General features: G+C 35.4%; 1 protein-coding gene across 2 annotated transcripts in view; it reads right to left on the reverse strand.

Annotated features, from left to right (window-relative positions):
* LOC148950146 (paired mesoderm homeobox protein 1-like) overlaps nucleotides 1-18,580 on the reverse strand; it is a 118,159-nt gene that overhangs the window by 88,662 nt on the left and 10,917 nt on the right. The gene's annotated exons all lie outside the window — the stretch shown is intronic.

Consider the following 18,580-nt stretch of genomic DNA (forward strand, 5'->3'; position numbering starts at 1 on the left):
TCAGGAAGAATTTTTTTCTGGTGGGGGGGGGAGGGGGGCTGGCGGCGGGGTTACTCAGGAGAATCTTTCCGTGGAGGATGTTTCTTTGGGGTAAGGGGACATTTCTATGAAGGGGGCGCCGGATTTCCAAGCATTATTTAAAAAACGATCAGAAATTAAATTAAAAAAAAACAAGTACTTTCAACTGAAAGTAAGAAGCAACATTAGAACTTAAAATGAACAGAAATTATTACGTATATGAGGGGGTTCTCCCCCAAGTTTATACTTCGCTCTTTACGCTACAGTTATTTTTAGTGCTTTCAAAAGAGCTATCTATTCAAATTAAACGGCCTGTGTGTTTCTGGGTTTTTTTAATTAAATTTTTTTTTAATTTTAAAGGAATGAATGTGTTTTTGACTAAGGGGATAGCCCAAGAATATACGTAATAAAATAGATTTAATAAAAAAAACAATAAAAAAAAAACAAGCGATACGGCTCAATAGTAGACGAAACTTTTGAAAACGGAACTTTGATGTCAATAAATGTATCAAAAGAATGGTCTTATAATGCTGATTCTAAAGATGTTAATTTTGTTAAGTTTAGTGTTACTCATCAAGGGCTAAGAATCTCAAAATACTCACCTGATTTTTAAAGAAGGGGGATACACCACCGACAAGTGAACATTTTTTTAATGAAAATACCACCATGAGATTCAGTGTATCAGAAAACACAATAACATAGGTTTCAAGCACATATCTGCAAAAATCTGCAACTTTGTATTTTTTGCCAGAAGAAAAATATACGAATATAGAAGTTCGTTACGTAAGTTAATTTGTAAATTACGTCAGAACCAAATTTAGAGACAGCCATTTAGCAAAAGAACAGTAAAGTTTTTATGCAAATTTTGTTTACTTATTCACTGACGGTGAACCAAAATAAAAGCTGCATTAACTAAAAAACAATCAGAAATTAAATAAAAAAAACAAGTTTTTTAAACTGAAAGTAAGGAGTGACATAAAAACTTAAAACGAACAGAAATTAGTCCGTATATGAACGGGGCTGTCCCCTCCTCAACGCCTCGCTCTTTACGCTAAAGTTTGGCTTTATCTCACAACTTTATTTTTTAAAACAATAAAACACTTTAGCGTAAAGAGCGAGGCATTGAGGAGGAGACAGCCCCTTTCATATACGGAATAATTTCTGTTCGTTTTAGGTTTTAATGTCGCTCCTTACTTTCAGTTTAAAAAACTTGTTTTTTTTATTTAATATCATATAAGCACCAATTCAGCATATCAGAGAACCTTAATGCAGTGGTTTTATTTCTAATACTGAGAATTTAATACCTTTTTTTGAAAAGTAATATTACGAATGCGTGTATGTTTGTTGTTTTTCCCAGGGCTTATCATATCGAGCCAATGGTCTTAGAAAATCAGACGCAGAATCATTCAAACAGAAATTAAAAGTTTTAATACCCTTTTTAAGTATCCAAAAAGATTGTAAGATACCTAAGCAGAATTTTGTACCATTTTGTGATACAAAACTACAATTTTGCCCCAAAGAGGACCAAGTTACTATTCGTTGAAAATTCTGAGATAAACGGTCGATTTAAAGCTATCAAAATACTATTTATTTAGCTTCCCAGCTTCAGAGGCTGATATACCCTTTCACAAACATCTTGCATATAGTGTGTTTTGACGTTGTTCGACGTCCTTCTCAACATTTTCTGAAGGTTTCACCCAGGGGCGAATCTCCAGCATTTTTACTGGGGGGGGGGGAGGCAAGAGGAGTACATATCTGGATGGTCAAAGGGCATGGGATGTATAATATTTTTTTCTCCACATTATCGGGGGGGGGGGGAAACTGCCCCCCCCCCGTTCCCCCCTCAAACGACGGCCCTGATTTCACCTTAATACCCTAAGCCTTGCTGAAGATTCAGTATCAAACATGCCGCCTTTCCCCGATAATTAAACTTATATATAAGCATTGGGCAACTTGGATAACTTACCACCCTGACTCCTGGGGTTGTGGAGGGTTAAGTCATCTCCAATGGCATAGCTATTGGACGTTTAGACTATTTTGAACAAGACGGCTGTTTCAAAAATTGGATCGAATGTCTTTAAGGGCGGGCAGATAAAAGAGCATAGAAGGGGGGCTTATTGCCCTCTGACCACCTTTCAATCCCCCTCAACAAGCTCTGAAAGTTTCAACTTAATAGGCCTACACCTTTTTGACGAATTGGATAAACATAGTGTCTTTTTATTTAGTTTAACATAACCCTCAACATTTTTTGAAGCTTTATTTTTATAGCTTGAGCTTTTTTGGACACACCGAGGATCAAACATTTCTCATTTTCACAGTGAAGAAACCTGCATATAAAAAATCATCAAACTGCATAATCTATAGTCTTTGCTCTAGGACTGTGTGGGACATGGTATCCCTAGAGGTTTAGTTACTAGACCTTTTTACTATTTTGAACAAAAAGTCTATAAAAAAATCCGATCAGTATTGAAGGAAGATGACGTCAAAAAGGGCAAGGGAAGGTCTGTTTACACTCTGACCACTCTTTAACACCCCCCTCAATACACCCTGAAAGTTTCAATTTAATACCATCAGCGATTCCTTAGATATTGCTGATACACCCATTTGACAACCAGTATAACCTACACATAGTGTGGTCGGGGGAGGAGGATCAAATGGGTTCACAACTCACACAGGTTGTTAATCCTTGTATTGTTCTGAGCTCAAGGAGACGTAGCTTGCCCACCTTTATTCTGACAAATATCTATGAAATGCAAAAACCACAACTTATTCAATATCTGAAAAAAATTGACACTTTTCTTGCAATCAAATAAAAAAAAACAATTTTTTTCTACTGAAAGTAAGGAGCAGCATGAAAACTTAAAACGAACAGATAGTGTATGAGGGGGTTTCCCCCTCCTCAGTACCTCGCTCTTCATGCTTAAGTTGTTTAGTACTTAAAAAAAGGTTCTTATTGTTCTAATTCAATGAACCTTGTGTTTCAAGAGTCGTTATTAAATAATTAGGGCAAAATTCAAACTTAACCGTAAAGAGCGAGACATTGAAGAGGGGATAAACCCTCATATACGTAATAGTTTCTGTTCGTTTTAAGCTTTCATGGTGCTCCTTATTTCCAGTTGAAAAAGCTTGTTTTTAAAAATTTAATTTCTTATTGTTTTTTAAACAGTGCCAGGAAATCCAGCTCTAGACAATTCAATCATCCCCGGGCAATTCAATGCTAGTGAAAATATACCCTGGACCAATACCCTTAACACCTCCACGCGCAAAATTGAGTAGGCAAAGAGAAAGTAAGACAAATAAAAAGAATTTCGCATAGGTGTTCTGGTAAATTCCCCTAGTGTAAAATTTCCCCTGAAAAGTTCACCCCCCCCAGAAACCTCCCTCCCCATGAGAAAATTCTCCCCGTGGAAAATCCCCCCAGAAGAAAATTAACCTTTTTGGTCACTTGGGAATAGGCCCTCTTCCCATTTTCTAGGACTATTGGGTCGGTACGATCACCCTTGGAACAAAAAATAAACAAACACGTATCCGTGATCTTTCTCCTGGCAAAAAATACAAAATTCCACATTTTTGCAGATAGGAGCTTGAAACCCCTACTGCAGGGTTATCTGAGAGTCTGATGGTGTTACTTTTATTAAGGCTCATTATTTCCCCTGTTTCTCGAAAATCAGACAAATTTTTGCAGGTTCGTAACCTTTGATAGGCAAGGCCGTACGAAGGATTCATTTTCGGGGGGGGGGGATTTACTCAAATAAAATTTACGGGGGGGGGGGGTACACGAAAAAACCTCAAAAAACGCATACAAAATTTGTTTATTTCCATTTTTGTTACGTTTTTACGAGTCAGACAAACGCTTCGGGGGGGGGGGGGCTCAAAAAGAGTATCCCCCCTCCCTGGATACGGCCCTATGGATAGGTAACACTAAACCTAATGAATCTTATATATTTAGAATCTGAATAATCAGCCAATTATTTTGATATATTTTACGGTATCAAAATTCCATTTTTAGACTCTGGTCACTATTGAGCCGCGTCGCTCCTTAATTACAGGTCGTCCGTTACCACGAACTGTTTGAAAAGCGTCATGACGGCTTTGTAAAAATTGAATGGGCAGCCTTGAAAAATAGCTATGGACTAATAGCACACGTATTTAGTGAAAATATTTATAAATAAGTTGGTTTGTTTTAAAGTCATTGACTGTTTTCTTTACAACAGTCGCACAGGAGTTGCAGCAGCAGTCACAGCAGCATTTGCAGTAGTAGTTTATGTGAATGCTAAAGATAACCTGGATGCAAACAGTGTCTCTTGATTTACCTCAATGTCCGTCAACATTCTCCAAAATGTCACCTAAATACTCTTAGCCTTTATGGGTACACTCAAGATCAAACATTTTCGCATTTCCCAAAAATAAATCTTGCATGTAAAAAAGGAGAAACTGCATAATTTAAATTTTCCCTGGTGTCTATGGGGGGGGGGGGCACGCCATCCTCGGAAGAGGATTCCATGCCTTTTGGACATAATAGTCTTTCAGAACTTTTATCACTGCTGGGGGTGTCTAAAAGAGCCAGGCTGGAGGGGGGAGGGAGGTTTCCCTCTGATCATTCTTCAACATCCCCCTCAACATACCATTAAAATTTCAAATTAACACCCTTAGCCGTTGCTTAGATATTGATAATACGCCCTTTTGACAACCAGCATGCACGAAGCGTGTTTTAATTCGCCAGGGGAGGAGGGTGAGAGGAACGCGCATGTTATATAAATAATTAATTTTTTATTGTTCTGAAATCAAGTAGGCTACACGCAACGTGTCCACCTTTGGTCTTGAATCTATGTAATTGATGCTAATCTTATAACTGCCAAGTATCGGTGATATACATAAACTACAATTTTTTCCCTAACTGATAAAAATATGACTTTTCTCGCAAAAGCAAAAACAAAAAAACTAATACTTTTACCTTCCTCTGTAAAAATTTGTATGCACAACTTTGAAACAGATAGCTACGGACTAATAAAACACATATATGGTGAAAATATTTATGAAAGTGTTAGTATGTTTGAAAGTTAAAATCAAACACACTATTTTCCATATGCTAAGTACAGGTATTTTTAAAGTTTGTATAACTGTAAAAAGTTTCTAAAACTGTAAATGAAAATTACTTTTTTTAAATATAATAATATAAGTTAAATGATCAATATCACAATATTATTTGAACTATTAGAAGCAATAATTGCAGAGGAAAGGCCACTTTACTGTAATGTCTGTCAGCTTTCTGCACCTTCGATTTTGTACCTTCCCTGCAGTCGTGGGGGTTCCAGACCTGCATATCCGCCCATGACTGTACCTTCTTAATTTCAACTTGCTGTTTGTTCAATTCTTGCAATGACCTAATCCTCTGTTGTCCCCTCCCAAATCTTGACCCGATACTAATTATGGCGATGATCTAGTCTTCAAATATCTAACCCGATTGCGGTTTCTAAAAGGAAATTGTCTCGTCAAACTCAAGGGGGGCTAATTAACCCGAAAATTGGAACTGTCTCCGTGTCACCATATGGGCAAAAAAAGAAGGTGAGATAGATAAATTTATAAAGTTTAAAACTGGTCACTGCTGAGACCGGTGGGTATGAGTGAATCCAAAAATTTGGGACGGAGAAGGGGCTATCACCAAGATACACATAGAAAGATATAGGACCCTGTAGTATCTACTTTATACCTTTTTATTTTTGGTAGAAAAAAGGCAATGATCTAGTTTTCAAATATATAATCTGATTCTAAAAGGAAACCGTCTCGTCAAACTCAAGGGGGGCTAATTAGCCCAAAAACTGAACTGTTTTTGTGTCACCACATGAGCAGAAACTAAAATTAAAAAGTAAAATAGGTTAATTCCAGATATTGTAGGATTGTTCACTGCAGAGACACTGAGATATGAGTGAATAAAAAAATTTGGATTCAAAAGGGTCTAAAATCAAGATAATCCTGGTTTAAAAGATGTAGAGCCATGGGGCATGTACCACTTATTGTCATTACTTTTTTTTAATTATTATTACAGACATTTTAACCTCTGGTTTGAAGTACTTAACTCCCCATATTTATGTATTTAATAGGGAAATATTATTTATTTTTGTCTTCGGTTTCTTTAATTCACTTGTTGTTAACAGACACATTGGTTGCAAAATATGTCATCAGTCTTTAGCCCAGTTTAACGAAGTATGGACGAGTTGAACATTTCAAACAGTTCTGGTGACGAACTGTAAGTAAGGAATGAGTCGGCTCAATAGTAACCAAGACTCTAGAAAACAAAATTTTATATTAATAGATAGGCTACATCAAAAGAATTAGTTTATTATGCTGATTCCAAAGATATAAGATTCATCCAGTTTATTGCTCATAAAAAGTTAAGAGCCTGAGTAAATGTGTCTGATTTAAAAAGGGGGAAACACCCCCTAAAAGTCAAGGAATCTTAATGAAGATCACACCATCATATTCAGCGTATCAGAGAACCCTACTGTAGAAGGTTCAAACAAAATGTTGAATTTTTTACCAGAACGAAGATCATGGATGCATATTAAATTATTTTTTTCCCAGGGATGATCGTATTGAACTGATAGTCCCAGGAGATTGAGAGAGAGTGCAATCAAATTGAAATTAGAAGTTTTAGTGCCCTTTTCAAGTGACCAGAAAGATCGGAGAGCTGCTATCCCCCTCCCAAACCCCATTTTCCCCCTAAGTCGTCCGACCAAAATTTTGAGACCACCCTTTTTCTCAACATAGTTGAAAGATCCAATAACTATTCCTTTAGGGGTAACATGACCCCACAGTCCGTGGGAAAGGGCTGTAGGTTATAAAATTTACCCAGGGGGGATTCCTGGAGTGATCAGAACAGCGATTAGAAAATGAAGTATTTTTCTAATAAAAGTTTGCTAAGGAGGATTTCTCAGGCTAAATCGTATACAAAAAAAATTGGAAGGGGGGCAAGGATGGAATTGTAAGCAGGGATGGAATTTTCAGCAGGGATGGAATTGTCCGGAGTGAATTTTAAAGGGTGGGGGTGTTTTTCATCGGAGGAAATTTCCAAGGAGGAGTTTCCTGTGAGGGGAGGGGATTTTTCAGAGAGAATGAGCCAGATTTACCGCCATTATTTGAAAAACTATCAGAAATTAAATTAAAAACAAGTTTTTTCAACTGAAAATAAGGAGCAAAGTTAACACTCAAAACGAAGATAAACTATTCCGTATATGAAGGTATTGCTACCCTCCTCAATACCTTTCTGCTAACGCTAAGGTTTAACTATTTGTCGCGATTTTTTTAAGAACGACTCCTGAAACACTAGGGCCGTTTAATTATAATATGAAGCTTTTTTTAAAGTGCTAACAAGTTTAGCGTGAAAAGCAAAGGTATTGAACAGGGTGACAACCCCTTCATATACAGGATAATTTATGTTTGCTTTGAGTTTTAATGTTGCTTCTTACTTTCAGTTGAAAAAACTTTGTTTTTTATTTAATGCTTAAAGAAATCCACAAATTGGCCTAGGTGATTGGATGGCTGAGAAGGGTCAACGCCTCATTCAAGTCAAAAGTTTTTCATAGAAAAGCAAAAAGCTACATTAAATAAAAAATGAACAGAAATAAAGTTAAAAAAAAAAATTCAAAGTGTAGAATACTAAAATTAACCGTCAATAAATAAATGAAACCCCAAACGAACAGAAATTACAATAGATAACCAAGTTAAACTCAAAACCAGCAGAAATTTAGATGAGTAGGGCTGACGCCCGCCCCCCCCCAAGCCTTCTAAAGACCAGCACATAATTTGCGCTATAGTGAAAACAATGCTTGTTTTGAGCTGAATGTTTCTATTAATTACTAAAGTAGGAAAACAGTTTTTTTTCTCATAATTACCTTTTACACATTAAATGGCTTTGACGATCTAAAGACGCATGAAAATCGATTGTGTATCCACTGTGTGTCTGTAAGCTGTTTTCATATACCTTTGCCTAGACATATCCTTCTTTATGTCAATTAATTTAAATAAAAAACAAAGTTTTCCTGATGAAAGTAAAGAGTAAAATTGAAACTTAAAACAAACAAAATTACTGCTTCGTAATTAATGCAATATATTTTTGAAAAACTGTTTCAAATAAACTGACTAGTTATTTTTCCCTATATTAGTAGAATTCTGAAAAACTAACGCTTTATTGAGATTAAATAAAGAAAAAAAAGTTTTTTAAACTGAAAGTAATGAGCGACATTAAAACTTAAAGCGAACAGAAATTATTCCGTATATAAAAGTGGCTGTCCCCTCCTCAATGCCTCGCTCTTTACGCTAAAGTTGGACTTTCTCACAACTCTTTTTTTTTTAAACAATGAAAAACTTTCGCGTAAAGAGTGAGGCGTCGAGGAGGGGACAGCCCCTTTCATATACGGAATAATTTCTGTTCGTTTTAAGTTTTAATGTCGCTCCTTACTTTCAGTTTAAAAAACTTGTTTTTTTTATTTAATTTCTGATCGTTTTTTAGTTAATGCAGCTTTTATTTTTGCTCATCGTCATTGAACAAGTAAACAAAATTTGCGTAAAAATTTTACTTTTCTTTTGCTAAATGCCTGTCTTTAAATTTGCTTCTGACGTAATTTACAAATTAACTTACGTAACGAACTTCTATGTTCGTATATTTTTCTTCTGGCAAAAAATACAAAGTTGCAGATTTTTGCAGATATGAGCTTGAAACCTATGTAATAGGGTTTTGTGATACGCTGAATCTAACGGTGTGATTTTCATTAAAATTCTTTCACTTGTACGGGATGTTTCCCCCCTCTTTAAAAATCAGGTAAATTTTCTCAGTCTCGTAGCCTTTAAAGAGTAATACTAAACTTAATAAAATTTATATATTTAGAATCAGCATTATATCCGAAAGTTCCTAGCTGATCTGGTAACGAACTGTAAGTAAGGAGCGACCCGGCTCAATGGTAACCGAAACTCTAAAAAACAGAATTTTGGTACCAATAGGTACATCAAAAGAATCAGATTTTAATTTTGATTTCAAAAATATAAGTTTCATCAAGTTTAATTATACCCATCAAAAGTTACGCGCCTGAGAAAATTTGGATGATTTTCGAAAAAAGGGGGAAAGACCCCCTAAAAATTATAGAACCTTAATGAAATTCACACCATCATATTCAACGTATCAGATAACCCTACTGCAGAGGTTTCAAGCTCCTATCTACAAAAATGTGGAATTTTGTATTTTTTGCCAGAAGAAACATCACGGGTGCGCATTTATTTGTTTTTTTTTCCCAGCGGTAGTCGTATCGACCCAGGAGTCCTAGAATATCGTAAGAGGAACCATTGGAACGGAAATTAAAAGTTCTAGTTCCCTTTTTAAGTGACCAAAAAAAATGGAGGGCAACTAGGCCCCCTCCCACGCTCATTTTTTTCTCAAAGTCACCCAATTAAAATTTTGAGATAGCAATTGTGTTTAGCATAGTCGAAAATCTAATAAATATGTCTTTTAAGATGACTTAATCCCCCACAGTTCCCAGGGGAAGGGCTGCAAGTTATGAACTTTGCCCATTGCTTACATATTGTATTGGTTATTGGGAAGTATACAGACATTTTCAGGAAGGATTTATTTCTGGTGGGGGGGGGGAGCTGGAGGAGGGGTTTACTTGGGAGAATCTTTCCGTGGAGGATGTTTCTTTGGGGTAAGGGATACTTCTATGAAGGGGGCGCCGGATTTCCAAGCATTATTTAAAAAACGATCAGAAATTAAATTAAAAAAAACAAGTACTTTCAACTGAAAGTAAGAAGCAACATTAGAACTTAAAATGAACAAAAAATATTACGTATATGAGGGGGTTCTCCCCCAAGTCAATACTTCGCTCTTTACGCTACAGTTTTTTTTAGTGCTTTCAAAAGAGCTATCTATTCTAATTAAATGGCCTTTGTGATTCAGGGGTTTGTGAATTAAATTTTTTTTTAACTTTTAACGTAAAGAGCGTGGTATTGACTAAGGGGAGAACCCCATCATATATGTAATAACATATACGTAATTGAAAAAAAACAATAAAAAAAAAAAAACAAGCGATACGGCTCAATATTAAGCGAAACTTTTAAAAACAGAACTTTGATGTCAATAAATGTATCAAAAGAATGGGCTTATAATGCTGATTCTAAATATATGAATTTTATTAAGTTTAGTATTACTCATCAAAGGCTACGAGCCTCAGAAAACTCACCTGATTTTTTAAAGAGGGGGGAACATCCCCTAAAAGTGAAAAATTTTTAATGAAAATCACACCGTCAGATTCAGCGTATCAGAAAACCCTATAACATAGGTTTCAAACTCATATCTGCAAAAATCTGCAACTTTGTATTTTTTGCCAGAAGCAAAATATACGAATATAGAAGTTCGTTACGTAACTTAATTTGTAAATTACGTCAGAACCAAATTTAGAGACAGCCATTTAGCAAAAGAAAAGTAAAATTTTTATGCAAATTTTGTTTACTTATTCAATGACGGCGAGCCAAAATAGAAGCTGCATTAACTAAAAAACGATCAGAAATTAAATAAAAAAAACAATTTTTTTAAACTGAAAGTAAGGAGCGACATAAAAACTTAAAATGAACAGAAATTATTCCGTATATAAAAGGGGCTGTCCCCTCCTCAACGCTTCGCTCTTTACGCTAAGGTTTGACTCTGTCTCACAACTTTTTTTTTTAAATAATAAAAAACTTTAGTGTAAAGAGCGAGGCGTTGAGGAGGGGACAGCCCCTTTCATATACGGAATAATTTCTGTTCGTTTTAAGTTTTAATGTCGCTCCTTACTTTCAGTTTAAAAAACTTGTTTTTTTTATTTAATCAAACTAAAGAAACCATCGTTTCTACTAAAACCTATTTGTAAACAGGGGGCAACTTACATAATTGACGGCCATCGTCCCTAAGGGCGTGATATCGATTCAGAAGCACACTTATTAGATTTTTCCACTGCTTGAAACAAATTGGCTATCTCAAAATTTTAATCAGATACCATGGGTGATTAAGAGGGCCGGGTAGTGGAAAAGAGCACGGGAGGAGGTTAGTTGCCCTCCATTCACGTTTGGCGTTTAAAATAGCACTATAGCATTCAACTTTCCCATTCTTTTGATACATTTATTGACATCAAAATTCCGTTTTTAAAAGTTTCGATCACTCAATAGTGATCGAAACTTTTAAAAACGGAATTTTGATTGAGCCGTATCGCTTGTTTTTTTTATGTTTTTTTTTTTATTGTGTATATGTTATTACGTATATGAGGGGGGTCTCCCCTTAGTCCCCTTATTACGTATATAAAAGGGGCTGTCCCCTCCTCAACGCCTCGTTCTTTACGCTAAAGTTTGACTTTCTCACAACTCTATTTTTTAAACAATAAAAAACTTTAGCGTAAAGAGCGAGGCGTTGAGGAGGGGACAGCACCTTTCATATAGGGAATAATTTCTATTCGTTTTAAGTTTTAACGTTGTTCCTTACTTTCAGTAAAAAAAAATTTGTTTTTTTTATTTAATTTTTGAACATTTTTGAACTAATTCAGGTTTTGATTTTGGCTCACCGTACAAGAATAATTAAAACAAAATTTGTATATTAATTTTACTTGTATATTCATATATTTTTAATACGTATCTAAGGGTCCGCCCCCTAGTCAATACGTTGCTCTGTAAGATAAAGTTCAAATTTTGTTCCAATTATGTAAAAATGATTCTTAATCACAAAGTCCGTTAATTAGAATAAACAGCTCTTATGAAAGCATTAAAAAATATTTGGCTTAAAGAGAGTGGTACTAGGTAGCGAATGAACCCAATCATATATGTAATATTTTCTGTAGTTTTAAGTTTTGATGTTGCTCCTTACTTTCAGATGAAAACTTGCTTTTCTTCTATATAATTTCTGATCTTTTTTTAATAATGCTGGGAAATCCGGCGCCCTTCATAGCAATGTCTCTTCCCCCATGAAAACTTCCTTTATGGACATATCCTCCCACATAACCCCCGACCCACCCACCCACCCCCACTACCAGAAAAAATCCCCCCTGAAAATGTTTGTATACTTCCCAATAACCAATACTATATGTTAACATTGGGTAAAGTTCATAACTTTCAGCCCTCCCCCCCTGGGACTTCGGGGGATTAAATCATCCTAAAAGACACATTTATCATATTTTCGACCATGCTGAACAAACTGGGTATCTCAAAATTTTGATCGGCTGACTTTGGGAAACAAAAGAGCGTTGGAGGGGGCCTAGTTGCCCTCCATTTTTTGGGTCACTTAAAAAGGGCACTAGAACTTTTAATTTCCGTTTGAATGAACCCTCCTACGATATTCTAGGACCAACGGTTCGATACGATCACCCCTGGGAAAAAAAAAAAAAAAAAAAAACAAATAAACACGCACCCGTGATCTTTCTTATGGCAAAAAATGCAAAATTCCACATTTTTGTAGATAGGAGCTTGAAACCTCTACAGTAGGGTTCTCTGATACGCTGAATATGATGGTGTGATTTTCATTAAGGTTCTAGAATCTTAGGGGGTCTTTCTTCCTTTTTTCGAAAATCAGCCAAATTTTCTCAGGCGCGTAACTTTTGATTGGTAATTTGATCGGTAAGTAAATATATTTGAAATCAGAATTAAAATCTGATTCTTTTGATGTATCTATTGGTATAAAAATTCCGCTTCTTAGAGTTTCGATTACCATTGAGCCGGGTCGCTCCTTACTTACAGTTCGTTACCACGAACTGTTTGAACACAAAACTGACACAACAAAACGCGATTAGAAGAAGAAAAATCCTTGAGTGGCTAATAAAGTCTCATTTATAAAGCTCTTAATAGTCTTTTACAAGCTATGAAATCACGTGACAGTTTATTTGAAACAGTTTTTCTGAAATAAATTGCATAAATTGCTAATCAGTAATTTTTGTTTGTTTTCAGTTTCAACTTCGCGCTTTACTTTCATCAAGAAATTTTTGATTTTCTTATAACTATTTTTTTGTCGTTTCTAGGTTAAAAAGCAAAAAAAAAATAGACAATAAACCTTATAAAAAGATCTTTTTCCAACTTTGTCAAAGAAACTATAGTGGTCAACACAAGTTTTAACTAAAATAGGGAATTAAATATAAGTTTAACTTCACATCTGTCTTAAACATTCCCTTAAAAAATCCCTCGAAATTCAATCACCAGTCTATGTTGATTTCTTATTCTCTGTTGAGCAACAATTCTACAAAAAGCACGCTGAAATGATCAATAGCTTCGAACTGAGCCTTTTGGCATCTCTCTTCGGTGTTGCAGTGTTGCAAAGGCCCCCTCCTGTGCTCCCTAGTTTTTGTCCCAGCTGGATTTTGAAACATGCAAATTTTTTGGAGTGATATCATTGAAAAATGCCCCTTTTTGGTACTTTCATTGAATAAAGTTGAAAAACAACAAATTTGCTTAGTCTAGATATTGAAAGTGCACTTTATACCCCTAAAATAATCGTGAGCTGACATATCTAGCCTAAACTATAACCTAAGTAGCCTAGCCCCTAGAATTAGTCTAGCTCTTTAGTCAGCAGACGAAATATGAAAATATTAAGATGGCTGAGAGGGAAAGTATACGAGAGGAGGTTATTATGCATAAGGTTATCAACATGGGGATTGTAATGGTACCGTTTACATGCTTTCTACAATTTTCGCTCTAGAAATGACACTTAAAGTGAACTCTTTGGGTGCCATTTGACACTTTACGATGGTGTTATCTAGTCGAACCTATAGGAAGTACAAATGGATAAAAATTAGATTTTAAACAAGCCCTTAAACGGCTTCTATGATATACTAGTGCCCGAGTAGCGATGTAGAAGAAAAGAGACACGGCAATGCTTCCCATGAAAAAGGTTATTTTTCGGTACTCCTATGTTAAACGGGCTCTTTTATATAGTGCTAGTTTGGTTAATGCTAATGAAATCAAATAAAATAGGATAAATATATAATAGTTTAGAAACAAATTTGGGCTATATATTTACAAATTAGGGGGGGAGGGTAAAGCATAGCATATATTATTACGTAACCTAACCTAACCAAACCTAAGTACCTCCCCCCCCCCTTAACCCCAAAAAACAACAGTTTAAATATCGTATACGCAATGAAAACCACGCTATACATTGCATTACTCTATAGCGGTGTCTTCAATTATCCCGTCAAAACGGGTTAGTCGTGACTGGTTTCCATTGCAGTATATAAAAGAGTCCGTTTTACATTGGAGTATCTATTTTTCTTCACTCCCAAAATGGCACATAAAGTGCCATTTTGGGTGCAATATTGCACTGTGATAGCGGTATAAATAAATTTTTATATAAAGCATGAATATATAAAAAATATCTTTCAGATGAGCCCGTAAACAGCTTTATCATATACGAGTGCCACGCTAGCGGCAAAAAAAGAAAAGAAAAAATGTGACAGATCAGTGCTTCCCACACTGTAAAAAAAAAAAAAAAAAAAGACTTCCAAAAATACGTTTTGCTCGAATTCAAACAAGTAAAAAAAAAATCCAATTTTTCTGTTGTAATTGTGATTGCTTATTGAATTCAAACAAGTAAAAATGAAATTTTCGACGCAAATAGGTTATACTGATCAAAATAGTTTGGACTTCAATAGTAAATTGAAATTTCTTGAATATCATATTGAATTTGACTATGGTGCCAGTTAAAGTGAATTTATGTAAAAATAGTCTTATTAACATGCATGAATTTAGTATAAACATTTTAGCTTATAATTAATATTACGGAGCAATGGAGAAATTTCATATGAATTTTTCAATCACTAATGGCTTATGGAATAGTCACAACGTATTAATAAGAGATAAACAATTCTTTTTGACTTTATATGTATAAATTTAAGACCGGACATAATAAATGATAATGTCATACTTCACAGAATAATTTCTGTAATATGATTACTTGGGTTTCGCTGGAAACGGACGATTTCACTAAACTTAATGACGAGTGGAAAAGTCTGCCTCTGAGCAGGATAAGGACATGTTAGGGTTTATATATGAAACTGGTCATTGAGGACCATTCCTGGCAGCTGTCAGAACATCCAACTAGTTTGTTGATCAACAAGATTATAGTCCTAATAAATTGAACAACAATAATGATGGAAATACAATTGGAGAACATGAAATCCAACAAACAAGATGGAAATCCAGGATCTTAAAATCCTAAATGTTGTATTTGAAAATTCCATTCGGGTATGGGAATCCAGCATTTTTGTTTTGCAACAGATTGGATATTCAATAATGATAATGGAATCCCCAAATTGGTCTCCAATGTTTTATTTAAGCTGTTGAAATTCAAGTTTTGCTGTTGATAAAGATTACAAACAATTATTTTTCAGTCTCAAACAATTTTTTTTTTACAGTGTATGAAAAGTGATTTTCCTTGTTCTTCAAGATAGGGACTGTAGTTCTTCTGTAATGGGTTGTCGACGATGGCGATTGCAATGGTGCAATTTCTAATTTGATGTTGCCCAACCCCTCTGGAATATCGCTTATTTAGTATATCATCTCAATTTGTTAGTGACTGCAATTTGCTATAGTTTTCTAGGAAGAGGCCTTAAAAGGAATTTAAGTGACCCTATTCTGTGAATTTCACTTATATGGGATTAAACTGCCAACTCGCAAGCACCGAGGAAAACGAGTTAATGTGATTCAAGTTAAAAAAAATATTAAACTCATCGATGAGATTCATTCATTATTATATTAATAATTTATTCAAAATACTCTCCGATTGTCTCCCCTATATTCCCCTTATTTGATGGTACTATGTCTTGAAAACGCTTCAATAGGAATTCAGCTATTCACTAGGCCGTCATATTTTCTTCTCAATTCGCTCAGTACCAGCATGGAAGAACCTATGTGAAGAAATTGTATCTGCGAAACATCACAAAAAATGTAGTAGTTGGTTTTGACAGAGACCAGTCACTCAATCGATTCAATTTTTATCCTAGTGTTTCCTGTAAGAGATTAAATAAAAAAACAAGTTTTTTCAACTGAAAGTAAGGAGCAGCATTAAAACTTAAAACGAACGGAAATTATTACGTATATGAGGGGGTTCGCCCCCTAGTCAATACCTCGCTCTTTACGCTAAAGTTCGAATTTTTGTTCGAATCCCAAACCCCTGAATCACAAAGGCCGTTTAATTAGAATAGATAGCTCTTTTGAAAAAACTAAGAAAACTTTATCGTAAAGAGCGAGGTACTAACTAGAGGGCGAACCCCTCCAAATACATAATAATTTCTGTCATTTGAAGTTTTAATGTTGCTCCTTACTTTCAGTCGAAAAAAAAATTGTTTTTTTAATTAAATTTCTGATAGTTTTTTAAATAATGTTGGGTGATCCGGCGTCCCATTCATAGAAATATCCCTCCCCCCAAGAAAACATCCTCCATGAAAAGATCCTTCCACGCAGCCCCCTTCTCCGACCCCCCACCAGAAAAAATCCCTCCTGAAAACGTCTATATACTTCCCAATAACCAATACTATATGTAAACACTGGGCAAAGTTCAAAACTTGCAGTGCTTCCCCCGGAAACTGTGGGGGACGAAGTAATTCTCAAAGATATATTTATAAGGTTTTCGACTATGCTAAGAAAAAAGGGCTGTCTCAAAATTCTGATTGGGTGACTTTTGGGGGAAAAATGAGCATAGGAGGGGGCCAAGTTGCCCTCCAATTTTTTTGGTCACTTAAAAAGGACGCTAGAAATTTTAATTTTGCGTTCGAATGAGCCCTCTCACGATATTCTAGGACTACTGGATCGATACGATGACCCCTGGAAAAAAAAAAAAAAAATAAACACGCATCCGTGATCTTTCTTCTGGCAAAAAATACAAAATTCCACATTTTTGCTGATAGGAGCTTGAAACATCTACAGTAGGGTACGCTGAATCTGATTTTCATTAAGATTCTATCACTTTTAGGGGGTGTTTTCCCCTTTTTTCAAAAATAAGGCAAATTTTTTCAGGCTCATAACTTTTGATGGGTTAAACCAAATTTGGTGGAACTTATATATTTGAGATCAAACAGTTCGTGGTAACGAACTGTAAGTAAGGAGTGACCCGGCTCAATGGTAACCGAAACTCTAGAAAACGGGTTTTTGATACCAATAGATATATCAAAAGAATCAGATTTCAATGATGATTTCAAATATATAACTTTCATCAAGTTTAGTGCTACTCATCAAAAGTTAGGCGCCTGAGAAAATTTGGCTGATTTTCAAAAAAAGGAGGAAAGACCCCCTAAAAGTTATAGAATCTTAATGAAAATTACACCATCATATTTAGCGTATCAGAGAACCCTACTGTAGAAGTTTCAAGCTCCTATCTACAAAAATGTGTACTTTTGCATTTTTTGCCAGAAGAAAGACCACGGATGCGTCTTTATTTGTTTTTTTTTTCTCCCCAGGGATGATCGTATCGACCCAGTGGTCCTAGAATATCGTGGCAGGGCTCATTGGAACGGAAAATAAAAGTTCTAGTGACATTTTTAAGTGACCAAAATAAATGGAGGGCAACTAGGCCCCCTCCCAGACTTATTTTTTTAACAAAGTCACCCGATCAAAATTTTGAGAGAGCCATTTTGTTCAACATGGTCGAAAGTATGATAAATATGTCTTTTAGGATGACTTAATCCCCCGAAGTCCCCAGAGGGAGGGCTAAAAGTTATGAACTTTACCCAATGTTAACATATAATATTGTTTATTCGGATGTATACATATGTTTTCAGGTGGTTTTTTTTCTGGTAGGGGGTGGTAAGGGTGGGACGGTGTTTATATTGGAGGATCTGTTCATGAAGGAAGTTTTAATGGGGGAAGAGAACTTGGCATGGAGGGGGCACCGGACTTACCAGCATTATTTACTGGTTCTTAGGAAGTAAACAACTATTTTCAGGAAGGATTGTTTCTGAAGGGGGGGGGGGGCTAGACGAGGGGGTTCCTTTGGAGAATAGGTCCGTAGAGGAGGTTTCGTTGGGGTAAGGGACATTTCTATGAAGGGGGCGCCGGATTTCCAAGTATTATTTAAAAAATGAGCAGAAATTAAATAAAAAAAAAAGTTTTTTCAACTGAAATGTAAGAAGGAATATTAGAACTTAAAACGAACAGAAATTATAACGTATGTGAGGGGGTTCTCCCCCAAGTCAATACCTCGCTCTTTACGCTACAGTTTTTTTTAGTGCTTTCAAAAGAGCTCATCTATTCTAATTAAACGGCGGTTTTGATTAAGAGGTTTGTTAATAAGAAAATTTTTTAAATTTTAAAGCAAAAAGCGTGGTATTGACTAAGGGGAGAACCCCCTCATATACGTAATAAAAAAAAACAATAAAAAAACAAGCGATACGGCTCAATAGTAATCGAAACTTTTAAAAACGGAATTTTGATGTCAATAAATGTATCAAAAGAATGTGTTTATAATGCTGATTCTAAATATATAAATTTTATTAAGTATAGTACTACTCATCAAAGGCAACGAGCCTGAGAAAATTTACCCGATTTTTTAAAGAGGGGGGAAACATCCCCTACA

The sequence above is a fragment of the Artemia sp. Qi Xiang Cuo genome, chromosome 7, assembly GCF_049724085.1.
Source record: "Artemia sp. Qi Xiang Cuo chromosome 7, ASM4972408v1, whole genome shotgun sequence".
NCBI lineage: Eukaryota > Metazoa > Arthropoda > Branchiopoda > Anostraca > Artemiidae > Artemia > Artemia sp. Qi Xiang Cuo.